Consider the following 12331-nt stretch of genomic DNA (forward strand, 5'->3'; position numbering starts at 1 on the left):
TTTTGCACCATGCACCAGTGATGCAGGGTCTCCTCCTGAATGTGCCCTCACTGTGTGTGTGTGTGTGTGTGTGTGTGTGTGTGTGTGTGTGAGGCTGCTGTGTTACTCATTGTTGTGTAAGATGGAGCAAATGACTGTCTCTCCACCCTGAGAGAGAGAAAGCTGCATCTATTAAATACTATAAACACTTGACTCCGGCTCTGTAGCAAAAAAAAAAAAAAAAAGGGGCAGTCCAGACCTGCCTGAAATCTGTTGCCTTGGGGTGTGTGTGCGCGTTGCGAGCGTGCACCTAATGTGAGTGAGAGCTTACTAAAAGGAGAATGACTCACGCTCAGAATGTGTTTGGCAAAGTCATAAGGACTTTCCCTGCGTTTCGCCTCGGCTGCAGAAGACATTCTTGTGCTGCGAGTGAAAACTGCTCGTCCCTCTGGTTTCATGTGTCATGAGATTTTATTCGACCGGCGCTCCACACTTTTTTGCTGTTTCCAAGCCATGTGTTGTTTATCACATGTTCCACCCATCGTTGGTTAAAATAAAAAAAAATGTAGGGCTTATTCCATTTGCAGATTAGATTAAAAAGTATCGCAGTCGCTGTCATTTGTTTGTCAAATTTGTGGAGAGCTGAATCTTAAGTTGCGCTCTGTTTATCTGTGCCAACTGTTTGTCTGGTTGTTCTAACCCTCCATCTGACTGCTCCCACTGGCTGCCAAACATGCTGTGATCTAGCGCTTTCAGTTGATGAAGGCTGCCACTGCTGCCGCAGCCATTTGATCATATATCTGCATCTCTCTTCACTTTAGATATGCCTGTGAAATGCTGCGACTGGGTTACAATGCCTACACATTGAGGTTGTTAAAAATACTGTAGCCGTCATCGCAGTGTGTGACAGATCGTGTCACCGAGCAGGGATTGGCCGTTTATCAAAAATGAGGCATGATCACAGACGATTCGTCATTTTACATTTTAGGCTTGAATGGGGAACGGAACGACTTGTCAGTCAAAGCGTTGACTGCTTTATCGCTCATCTCCACCTGGAGGAGGATGTACGTTTTAGTCGTACTGCAGTAACTATACCGTCACATGTGATGCTACACAAGGTAACTGTTGGGAACTGCAGTGCCCAACAACATGCCAGCTCTTGTATTTTTCCATGTCAGTGCCCCTTGTATCCACGCTCAGTGTGTGGGGGGCAGACCTCTCTTTAGAGTGGGGCTGAAGCCAGGCATCTTTCCAAAACTCAAGTCCCCCCAACCCTCACTGCTGGGTATAAGCACTGCTTTGTGCCACAGTACTGCTCCCTATGGTTCGTATTCATATACTACTACAACACCACTGGCTCTCTGGAATCTACAATTGGATGTGTACCCAAAATAGCCCGCTGTTTGACAGACAAACTCAGATGTTGCCTCATTAAGTCAAACTTTCGGATTAATAATATGCCAGGATGCAAGAGGCAGACTGCAGCGTTGTAACCCGTAAAAACACTTTGTGTGGAGGTGCCTTTGCCTGCCTGGAATGTGGCTTTGGCATTTTCTGGCTTATGCCGCGCTATCGTGAAGGGTATTGGAGAGCGGGAGCTGAGTAAATACATTTCAAACAGCACAGCACAACCGAGTATTAGCAAATGATCCGATAGCATCTGTAATCCTCAGGAAAACCTGGAGAGTTGTTTTTGAATAGTGCTAGCTTCCATCAGATAGTTGGCAGGCATCGGGGGTGTCCACATGTGTGACTGGCTCGCAAGGCTAGCGACGCGGCTGACTACAGTATGCAGGCAGATCAGATTACTGAACGATTAGCCATGGCCTCCTATCCCCGGCCTGGGGAAATGATTTTCCACTGTCATAATTCCCCAGACTGAATTACGCAGGCCAGTGACTCAGAGATACTCAATACTACAGGCCTGAGTACTGCACGGCATAACTGTTGCTCTCTGGAGAGGGGAGATAGGTTGAGAGTGGTTGTAGCATTGAGGACGAAATAGGTTTCTAATTTGAATTTCCAGTTGAGCTCCGGTGCTTGCTCTCAAGCATGGAAGATAATGTAACCAAGCATCCAAGCAGAAAGGCAGCGTTTATTGTGGTGTTTACCCCTCAGAGTGGACTTAAACATAAGCTGGAAAACCCTCCTGAAACTCTATACTGTCCCTCACATATCCTTCTATTGTGAAGTCAAAAATGTGAGCACATGTCAGATGGGCAATGAGGCAGTGTAAATCAAGCAGGCCTCTGGTGGAATTTTGCTGAATGGAAAGATAGACGATGAAGAGAGAGAAAGAGAGAGAGAGGGGGAGAGAGGAAAAGTGGGAGAGGCGAGCCGGTGGAGGTAGGACCATGTTTCCAAGGTGCCTACCCCCCGAGGCAGGAATCTGATACATTCCAGAGGCTCCTGTGTCCAGACGAATAATGGTGACTGGGGTGTAGCGTTTCATCAGGTGACACATGATTGGAGCGTAAGTGCTGGGAAAGTAAGAGCTATGTCATATGCTCAGAGGTAGCCAGCTCTGGTTGCCTGAGGGATCGGGAAGTATGCCAGAGGAGCAGGGACAGGTTATGTGAGATATGGATTTATCCCCGGCAGAAGACAGCTCAGTTTTTATAGCTCCTCTCCTTATCACACCCGCCACCGTTTAGATACAGACGTTTACATCATTTTAGCCGCTTAGGTGACACACTGATCTAGAGCAAGCCACAAATGAACGACGCAGTAGGACAACCCTTTAGTTGTCTTTGGTGCATTATACTCCAATGTGTTCTGATTAGGCTCCTACAGGCCGTTAAACGGAATAAGGATTGGCATTTAAATGGCTTCTGACGATTAACGAAAAAGTCAGTCGATCCTGTTTAGCTGCTCTCCAGGCAAGTTGTGGCATGAAGCCGTATTCTGGGTCCACAGCTCTCTGAGAACGGTGCGACATTAAGCTTCAGAGGTCTGGATCGACACCTGTGATGATGCAGTATCACAGAAAACCCAATCTATTGGCTTTAATTTAAGTCTCGAAGAAGAGTTTTCATCCACATCTCCTAAGCTAAAGGCTATTTATACTGCAGACGCAGAAAAACACCCTGTTTTATTTAGTGGTCAAAAAACAAGCTGTCGAGTGTTAATGGACTTCACCTCAGCCATTCCGGCGGACCCTCGGGGTACAGCGCGTTCATACACTCGGCGAGGGAGCTCTCGGCACTAGCCTGTTAATGAAGCCATTTTCAGAGATGGAGAGATGCAGTAATGGGAACGCACCACTTCACTGCGGGATATTCTAACCCCGTCCTCATCATAAGTGCTATCAGTCATCGGATACGATTAGATTTTTTTTCTCCTTTTATCCATTTAGACTCTCTGAAGGGTGTGTGTGTGTGTGTGTGTGTGTGTGTGTGTGTGTGTGTCTCATTGGATTGAGACATACATAGCATATATATATTCAGAAACATGGAGCCTGTTGTATTTGGGTCAAAGTCTGAGAACAAGAAATCTGTGATGAAGACTGTTTTGCCAGTGTGTGTGTGTGTGTGTGTGTGTGTGTGTGTAGATTACACTGCGAGTCTGTTTTAAATGTTACACATTAGCCTTACGTCATTGGACCTATGGCTTGGTGCTTAAGCTCACAGAGTGAGTGGGGAGGGCAGACAGGTGGAGGAGAGGGAGGAGGTTGGGTTCTGTATGTTTACCCAGTTGTCTGGTGGCCTCGGCTGGGTCTGGCTGCACCACAGATACCACACACAGGCTCTCGCCTACTGTAGAAGTGTTGTTGTGTGCACGGCTGCACTCACTCATGCCTCAAGTTGTACGCCATGTTGGTGTAGAGCTGCAAGGATTAGTCTGTGGCTAAGCTGATCAAAAGAAAAAGCCAAGTATTTTGATAATTGATTAATCATTTTAGTCATTTTTCAAGCAAAAACATTTGCATGTTCCAGCTGCTTACATGTGAGGATTTGTTGCTTTTGGTTTCTTTTTAATTTAAAGACGTCACTTTGGGCTCTGGGAAACTGTGATGAGCATTTCGCACAATTTTGTGACATTTAAGAGAAAAAAACATTATGTAGTAATTGTGTAACTAATTACTAGATTATTGAACATGAAAATAATCATTGTTTGCAGCCCTGTGTAGCATACAACCAGGGTTGGGAGGGTTACTTTAAAAAGGTAATTAATAACTGTATAGGAATACGTAATTACAGTTATTAAAATGTAGTCAGTAACATAATCTAAGTATCACAGTATTAAAGTAATGTAACGTTCAGTTACTTTTGGATTACCTCAATATGCAAATAAAGACGAGAGAAAAGGGATATCAACAGGATGACGTTTAGTTAATCTTAGTACAAGTGTGTATTAAGTGTTGTCTTGCGTGTGCATGGTGACAGACTAGTATATCATTCTTTATTTTAGTTGGTTAGTATTTCCCTTTTCCTACAGAATGTATCTATAATCTAATTACATATTTTTTTCTGTAACTTTACCGTATAACAGTTACCATTTTTGGGATATTTGGAGACAAACAAAAACAGTACTATACTTTCATTGTTTTTAGTGCACAATATGAATGGTATCTTGCTTCAAAACACTTTACTAACAAGCTCATATATACAAAATATTCCAAATCTTAACACCCATTACGTGCTGTGTTTATAGTATCAGTATAATATCAACTCTGTGTTCACTCAGTTGTCAGTTTATTAGGTACACACAACTGAAATGAATGCAGCCCTGCAATAAAGCCTGCCATCATGAAGGTTATTATGTGTGTTGAAACTGCTTTAGAGAAGTATTGATTCAACTTCATGGTCATTTTGGAGGCTGCTGTTTGCGGTGCTGTTGTGTTGTATTTTACCAAGAGGTGTTTTATTGCTATAAATGGGGTGGACAGAATACTGAGAACACTCTTCAGTATTCAACTTCAGCCTCTAAAATGACCATAAAGTTGAATGGGAATCCCTCTAAAGCAGCTCGGACAGAAACTGAACGTTCTCTTCATGAAGGTTTGAGTCATTTGAGACTTGTTATATCAGACTGCATTTAGTTTAAGTTATGTCTACCTATTACCAGACAACTAAGTCTGTAGTCGGTGCTCTTATCTTCTTATTGCAGCTGTCTTTGCTGCACTGTTTGACTTTTCTTTCTGAAGCTTAAACAAGATCACAGCTGTGACCCGATGCCGTCAGGAAGACCATGTTCTGTGTTTACCAACTAGAGTTGGTGTTTACAGTGCTGTCATGATAAGAAGTGGTATTGTAGGAAAGTGAGGAGCGAACACCTACACAAGGTCATGCAGAGGTTTCAATTTTCCTCTGTTAGCTTGAGATGACAGAAACGACAGCATAAAACCACTCTGTTCACGGTCCTGATGCTTCAGATCAGAGCGGGTCGGAGCATCATGGCGTCCCACCAGGCCCAGTGACCCTGCTCTCCTCTCTTTTCCCTCCGTCTCTCAGCCCCAGAGCAGACCACGCCACCACAACACAGCAGCGAGTCATCTGGTGTCCAGTCGGCTCCCATCTGTGAGTGCATTTGGCTCGACTGCAAACAAAGCATTGCGGCATGCGAACAGCCTCCGCTCCATCTAAACAGCCCGGCCCTGTCGCTATCTAGCTTGATCTTTGGGTGGAAACTATGAGCGCATTGCCAGGCCTATGGGTCATCTCCATTTCAATTCATTAAATTGTATCGAGGCATTGAGAATCCACCGTAACAAACTGACCACAGCTGATGGCATACCACTCCTCCATTTTGAATTGCTGAGGTGGAAAGAATTGTGCCGGTGCCGACCCGAGGTTTAGCTTCTGGCAGCTCCAAGTGTACCCCTCCACTGATCCGAGGCGGTGCCATGTCTGCCCAGCCTGCTGTCTCTCATCCATCCTGGGTGGCAGGGAGGTGTTTGTGTGTTGGTCTGTGTGTGTGTGCCTGTTCCTGTTCCTGTGTGTGCAGGACAGGTGTTGGCAACCCTGAGGTCAGTCCAGATGCGGCTGGGACACCTAGACAGAGGGACGACTGGAGACTGCAAATGACAGAAAGATGAATGAGCTTTGTTTTGCCGTTTATTTTGCCAATTTTACTCCGACGGTGCAGCTTTGAACCGGGTCAGTTGCGATGGTCAGGTGGTGTGACGGCTGGCCGCTCTTGGCGGGATGTGCTACAGCCGCAAGCATTTGGTGCTCACAGAGAGGCTTGGAAACTGTTTGGGTAAAGAAGCAAAACTAAAGGAGCCATAGTGGGGTGTGCAAGCCTGAAAACACAAACACCACCCTACCCCCTTCTGTGAAGTGTTAAGTGGCCGGATATGTTTGGTGAATGGGACACAGGTGTCTGGGCCGGGCTGTGTGTGTCTGGCCAGAGGTCTGTGTTTGTTTTCTCTCCATAATGGCCCCCAACTCTCTGCTGCAGCTCGACCGGAGCTCATTGGTTCTCAATGGACCGGGGTGGAGGCCCCCTCTTTTTTTTCTTCTTCTTCTTCTACCGTGGGACTGAGCAGTGGATGAACTCAAGTCAAGAATCTGATAATGAAATTCAAGACATCCCCACAACACAATGTTGAGCAGGCCTGGTGCTTTTTAGATTCCTTTATTCTTCCCTTTATCCCCCCGTTGCCTCTGATCTACCCCAGCAAAGCGGGCGTTTGAAGTTGTCAAGACTCTGGCTTTAGTGTTGAGTCCTCAAAGTGCTTATGTGACAGGTAGAGAAGAGCTGGAGGGGAGTAATGTGACTCCCACATAGTCCACACAGCCTCCCCGGTCTCCATCCTCTGCGCCCTTGCCTCCTGCACACAGCCATAGTCTCTCTGGTGATGTCACTCTGCTGAGCTCCCTTTTTGTTGAGTAACACCCCAAAGGTGCGCTTTGGGCTCTGAGGAAGACACACGCACATACACACACTGCCAACACAACCCCATACTGTGTCTCCCCAGGGAGCGTGCTAGGGTGAGGTAATGGGTTGTTAACCCCTCAGTCACCTCCACGTTTGGACGGCTTTCCGTCAGCAGTGGCTGCTATCACCGCCCTGATCTGATTGTTTGAGTCACCCTGTGGCCTCCCCAGATGGTCAGGCCTCAGAGCTGGTTTATGATAACCATACAGTTAATATCTGGCCCACATAACGCTCACACAGCTTCCTGCCCCCCCCCGCCCTCCCTCGCTCCCCTCAGACTCTGCTCTCATTTCTCCCTGCCACCCTCTGTGCTATTGTCTATGACGCCTTCTCCTGAGTGCCCTGTTTTATTTCTTTATTTCACTCATCTTTTTAAATTCCAGAATCCATTTCGTTTGTCCCCAGGCACAAAGGGTGACGGCTAGAGACGGTGTCGCAAATTAAATTTGCTCCCCTCGGACGTGGGCACGGTGGAACAGTAGCAGGAGAACGGGAGCAAAGAAAGCTGGAGGAAAAAGCCCATTTCCTATGCATTACTGTCTCTTTCCTCAGGGTCTGTGGGTCTATAGTGGAGTTACATCAACACCTCCATTGCCTTTTTTAATTTTCTTTTTCTTGCTCTCTCCCTCTCCGTCTCGCTCTCGCCGCCGCCGCTGCTGCTCCTTCTTACGCAGCCTAACCTGAAGGTCTCTCTGCTCTTGCTACCACTGCTAACACAATCTGACCCAGTTTATTAGTTTGGGTCTAGTGAATCATTAATCGAGGTTATCTAACTGTTCCTGTAATGATTCCGCCGTGACTCTTGTGTCAGAGCCTCTCTGTGTTCGTAACCGATCAAGCTGTACCTTCTCTGTACATTTGCGCTCTATCATAACCATCTTGCAGGAAAAGCACCGTCCCTCAAGCTAGACTATATGTTTAATAGGTGTGCCATGCGCTGTAATATGTCATTGTGTCAGAGCACAATACGAGGACTAAGTGCACTGAATGCAAATTAATCTTGTGGGATGGCAGCAGCTGAATAGAGTGTGGTTTTGGGGAAAGGAGGGGAGCACAGGGAGGGACAGAAGGAGGGCTAATGGTGGCGACAGAAAAGAGAGGGAGAGAAAAGAGCATGTGAGGAGGAGGAGGAGGGATGTGGGATGTAGTCATCGCCAGGCCCATTCATCATGCAATGCCTGCTGGGATGCGCTGGGGTCAGTCCCGCACAACACAATTACAGCCTGTTCTGGTGTGTTGTGCTCGGCTCCACTGTGTTCCGACTATGTTCTGTTGTCTTTTGTTAGATTTCCTCTGTTCTAGCTCTCTTGTTTTCCCCTCTGCATGTTTTCGTCTCGGCTCTGTTCTGTGCGCTTGTTCAGTGGCAGCTTTCTCATCTCTTTTTTTTCCTTCTGTTACATTATTTTTGAACTCGGTGCTCAAGCTATCACTAAATGATCTGCTGCAGCTCTTTGAGCAAAACATCTCAATTAGCTGAGCATTTGTTGTGTTTTTGTTTGTTGCTTTGAGTCTTAAACTCTCTACATTGTCCTTTAGCAATTAATTGCTGTATTTTCGTTCTTTCCTTCTCTCTTTCTTTCTTTTTCCGCTCATGTGGCGCAGCCGCTTGCAGGGCTGTTGTACCGGCAGCCTCCTTTCATCCACATCTGAATCGCAACCACTGGCTTGATCCATGTGATTGACAGGCCTGGTTAGCATGGGGGTGTGAGATGCTAGTAAGCATGTTGTTTACCCTGCCTGCCTGACAGTCCTCTATGAGCCCACAGATGTTTCCAGAAAAGCTGTAAATGTCTGCTATGTGCTCTAATGTCAGCTGACAGCATATCCGATCATAAGGATATCTCTTGTCTTCCTGTCCGTGTCTATTCCTCATGCAGTTAGGAAGAGTCTTCCCTGCCAGCAAACCTTTTAGATGGTCTGAAGGCCTAAATCAAAACATCAGACGGATTTAGCAACATCAACTTTTGAGGGCTGATCCAGGTATTCTTGTTAACATCATAGTACATGACAGGACTTCATGCTGTCACAGCGGCGTCCGTCTCTGTTACTTTTCAGAAAAACTATCCATCAGAGACGGTATAGATTCCCCCTATAGATAGATAGATGGATGATGTGGTTTGACTTTGGAGCCACTTGCTGCATATATTTAGATTTAACTTGTGGAGTATACATTGGATGAAAAACAAAACACTATTTAGATAAAAAACAAGCATTTTTATGTGATATATATAATGCAGGGGCGCCAAAACCTTTTCCCTTTGGGGGTCAAAACTGACTTAGTAAATGTACTTTTACATTTACGTTTTACATTTCTTTGCTGATAAAAGCACATGTTCCCAAACTCTAGGTTGAGGTCTTCGTTGATGTTTGATCAACGGTCCCAATCCCAAAATGAGAAAAACAGAAAAACTTAATGTTTAAGAAACTGGAGCCGTTAGAAAAAGGACATTTTTTAAAATGCTTGCCATTATCAATTCATTGTTGCAGCTTTATACAACACGATATATAATATATACTTTATTATATAAACAAATGTGGCTTCAGCATCTTTTAATAAAGCAGATTGAGTTGTTGTCAAGTGTAGTTTATGTATGTCTTGTTAATTAATGAGTTCTAATAGGTTCCAGTTCTGTGTTTTGGTTGGTAATGATGGGGCTGCTGCTCTTTGGTTTACATTTAGATGACAAATTATGCCTTAAATTAATGGCATCATTAGTACAGCTAGCCATATTCTGTCATATATCATGTTGATTATGGTGGATATTTATTTAGCTAAAGTTCCTTTCTGTTTTTTAGATATTAGTTTCTAAGCCTCATATGTACTTTTGATGATAAACCTGCCAACAAATTCCTTGAAATGACAAATACTCAGTGTTCTTTTAGAAATGTATTCTTGGCATAAACAAGCTGTTTATTAAACAGCATGCAGACCGTGAGGAATTATGGATCCTCTCGGGTTGTGTATTTGAGAAATGATTTCCAGTAGTTGTTGAAAGATTTCTTGTAACAAAACAAAAGACGAACGCACCCAAAGGTCCCAGAAGTTCACTTCCTCACCGAGGATGCATTTGGGTGGTGGCTGGGCTGACTGGAACTAATAGGAAGCCCCAAGATTGACTAAAAGAATGACAAACCGTGGCCAGAAAATGCAACAGTTTAAAATACGGAGCATCTGGAAACAATCTGAAACAATGGATTGTCTTCAGCAGGCTCTGTGTCAGACTGTAAGGACGCTTCTCCTTCCTGACTTTCTTGGGTTTCGGTCTCCTGAGACATATTGGGAAGGTGTCGGATGACATGGAAAGATCGACTTGGTATTCTTAGAGTTGACATTCAGCTTAAAACTCAGAACTGTAACTTGTGAACTGGCAGATTGGCAGTTGACTCCCACTTCTAAACCCGATAGGGTAAAATCATTGTGTGATCTAATCTAATTACTTGCTTACAGTATAAAGATCCATCCTTGATCTGAAAGATTCATGAACCCTGTAAAAGTGATCAGAACTTGGCTAAATTAAACGAAAAATATGTAAGTAGATTTCCAATAATTGGTTGATGTTCTGATAGTCACTTCTCCTCTCTAATCAACATGAGCCTGTCTTTAATTAGCCTTGTAAGCTCTACATCCAACAGTAAAAGCGACCATGTTGTATTATCTAGGACGAGTTCGAACCACATCCCATGGCAACCGTCTGGGTTGCTAACTACACCTGCTCAGTGCGTCCCCGACCTGCAAACGCAGCAGTCCGTCTGTCATCTAGTCGTCTTTTGTGCGCCCTAATGAAGCCGGGGAGCTGTGTGACGACATGCCTCACATTTCAGTCATCACCTAATTGTGTTGATGTGGAGGCTGATATTGGTGTTGTGGTGGTTAATCTTCCCCAGCGAGAGGAAATGGCAGAGTCATCAAGGGATACGACACAGCTAATTAGACTTGTGTACGCTTCCATGTGTGGAGGGGAGAGGTGGGGGTGAAGTAGCGGGAAGTGGTGCCAAAAAGGAAAATGTATTTTTTCACCTTTTTTGAAAGTTTTTTCTTCACGGATTGAAAGGGAACAGAAAGAAACTTCAAAACCCCGTCTTGAGTATGTGGCATAATTCTTTTGAATGTCGCACAGCTTAATGACAGCATCCACTCTCTGACAGGGGACAACCTGGGGAAACCTTGACATTCATTACGGCCTGACATTTTGCCCACTCCACAAATCTTTGGAGAGTCTGAAATTAAAGTAATTTGAAATTGCACACATAGCAAATGACCTACCGGTACAATAATGCTGTTTTTGACTTTATTCTCCCCGCGAGGAAAGCTGTTAGTAGCTTTGACTGATTAGGGCCTGAAGCCAGTGGCTCTCAATTAGAGAGAAGACAAAGCTTCAACCCTTGCTGCTGGAGAATCAGAAGTAATGAATTAGTGATAACGGTTTTAAAGACAACACCATTAGCGGGGCTGTCGGAGGAGGAGGTGGACCGCTCTTGCCTTGCAATTTGCAGGGTAGGTGATTTGGAGTCAAAAGGAATACAAGTGAAATGCTTTGGATTTCTTTTTCATTCCTCTGCTTCTCCCTCTGGCTACCGCTGACGGTAATATTAACCTCATCTCCACTGTGCTGTCCTCATGTGACCTGGGAGTCATCTCTTGGAGTGAGGAGTGGTCAACTGTTCGGCCGCTCGGGGTCTCGAGCCTTACTGAACTCCTAATGCATTGTGGCTCCCTTCGCTCGGGGGTGGGAGGGTCAGATAATATATTAAGATTATGTTGCGGGCTGTCACACAGCACTTGGGTTGAGAAGCACTACGCCAGCAAAAAAATTTTGCAGAGTCATACTTTGATAGTTTTTTCTCCTCTCCTCAAAGGCTGCCCGAGGCCTTGTTTGATTTAGTTTTAGATTCTGACCTATTGCCAATGACATCCACACCGCTCATCCCCCCTCATATTGACCGCCATTAGCACATACAGTGCCCGTATCAGTCAGGCTGGTGGTGTCACTGTTTGCCACTTTGCATTGCCCGGTCCGCCTGCGTCCGTGTTTGTTAGCGGAGGGGGCTCAGTCCTGTCACCTGAGGGATAAAGTAGTGCACGATGGAAACTTGTATCCTGTGAGGTATGCGGGACAGATGCAGATCCTCCGTTGGTTCAGCTGTTGTGCCCTGTGTCAACGGCGAGGGCCCAGCCTGTCTCCGTCTCTGTTATTGGAAGACTTTTAAAGCTGGACCAGATATTTACTGTTCATGCCTCTGTCAAATCTGGATTTAGAGTCATGGTGGTCCTTTTGCAGGGGTGGTTTTACTTAACCTTTTATTTATTCATTTGAATTTCTTATTGGTAAGTAAACATCCAATTTCAACCTCTTGCATCGTCTGTTTCAGGCCAAAAAAAAAATCCTACCAGACAGCCCATCTTTAACATATTGTGTGACATTGGTTTGGTGGTTATGGTTTTGTTGGACGCGGTGGCTTCTTGAGGTCA

The 12331-nt window shown here is 45.1% G+C and overlaps 1 protein-coding gene across 1 annotated transcript in view; it reads left to right on the forward strand.

The window, feature by feature from the left end:
• Nucleotides 1-12331, forward strand: part of LOC311257738 (bifunctional heparan sulfate N-deacetylase/N-sulfotransferase 1-like) — a 46700-nt gene that overhangs the window by 1168 nt on the left and 33201 nt on the right. The window lies entirely within an intron of this gene.

The sequence above is a fragment of the Pagrus pagrus genome (genome assembly GCF_965226575.1).
Source record: "Pagrus pagrus genome assembly, chromosome: 5".
Taxonomy (NCBI): domain Eukaryota; kingdom Metazoa; phylum Chordata; class Actinopteri; order Spariformes; family Sparidae; genus Pagrus; species Pagrus pagrus.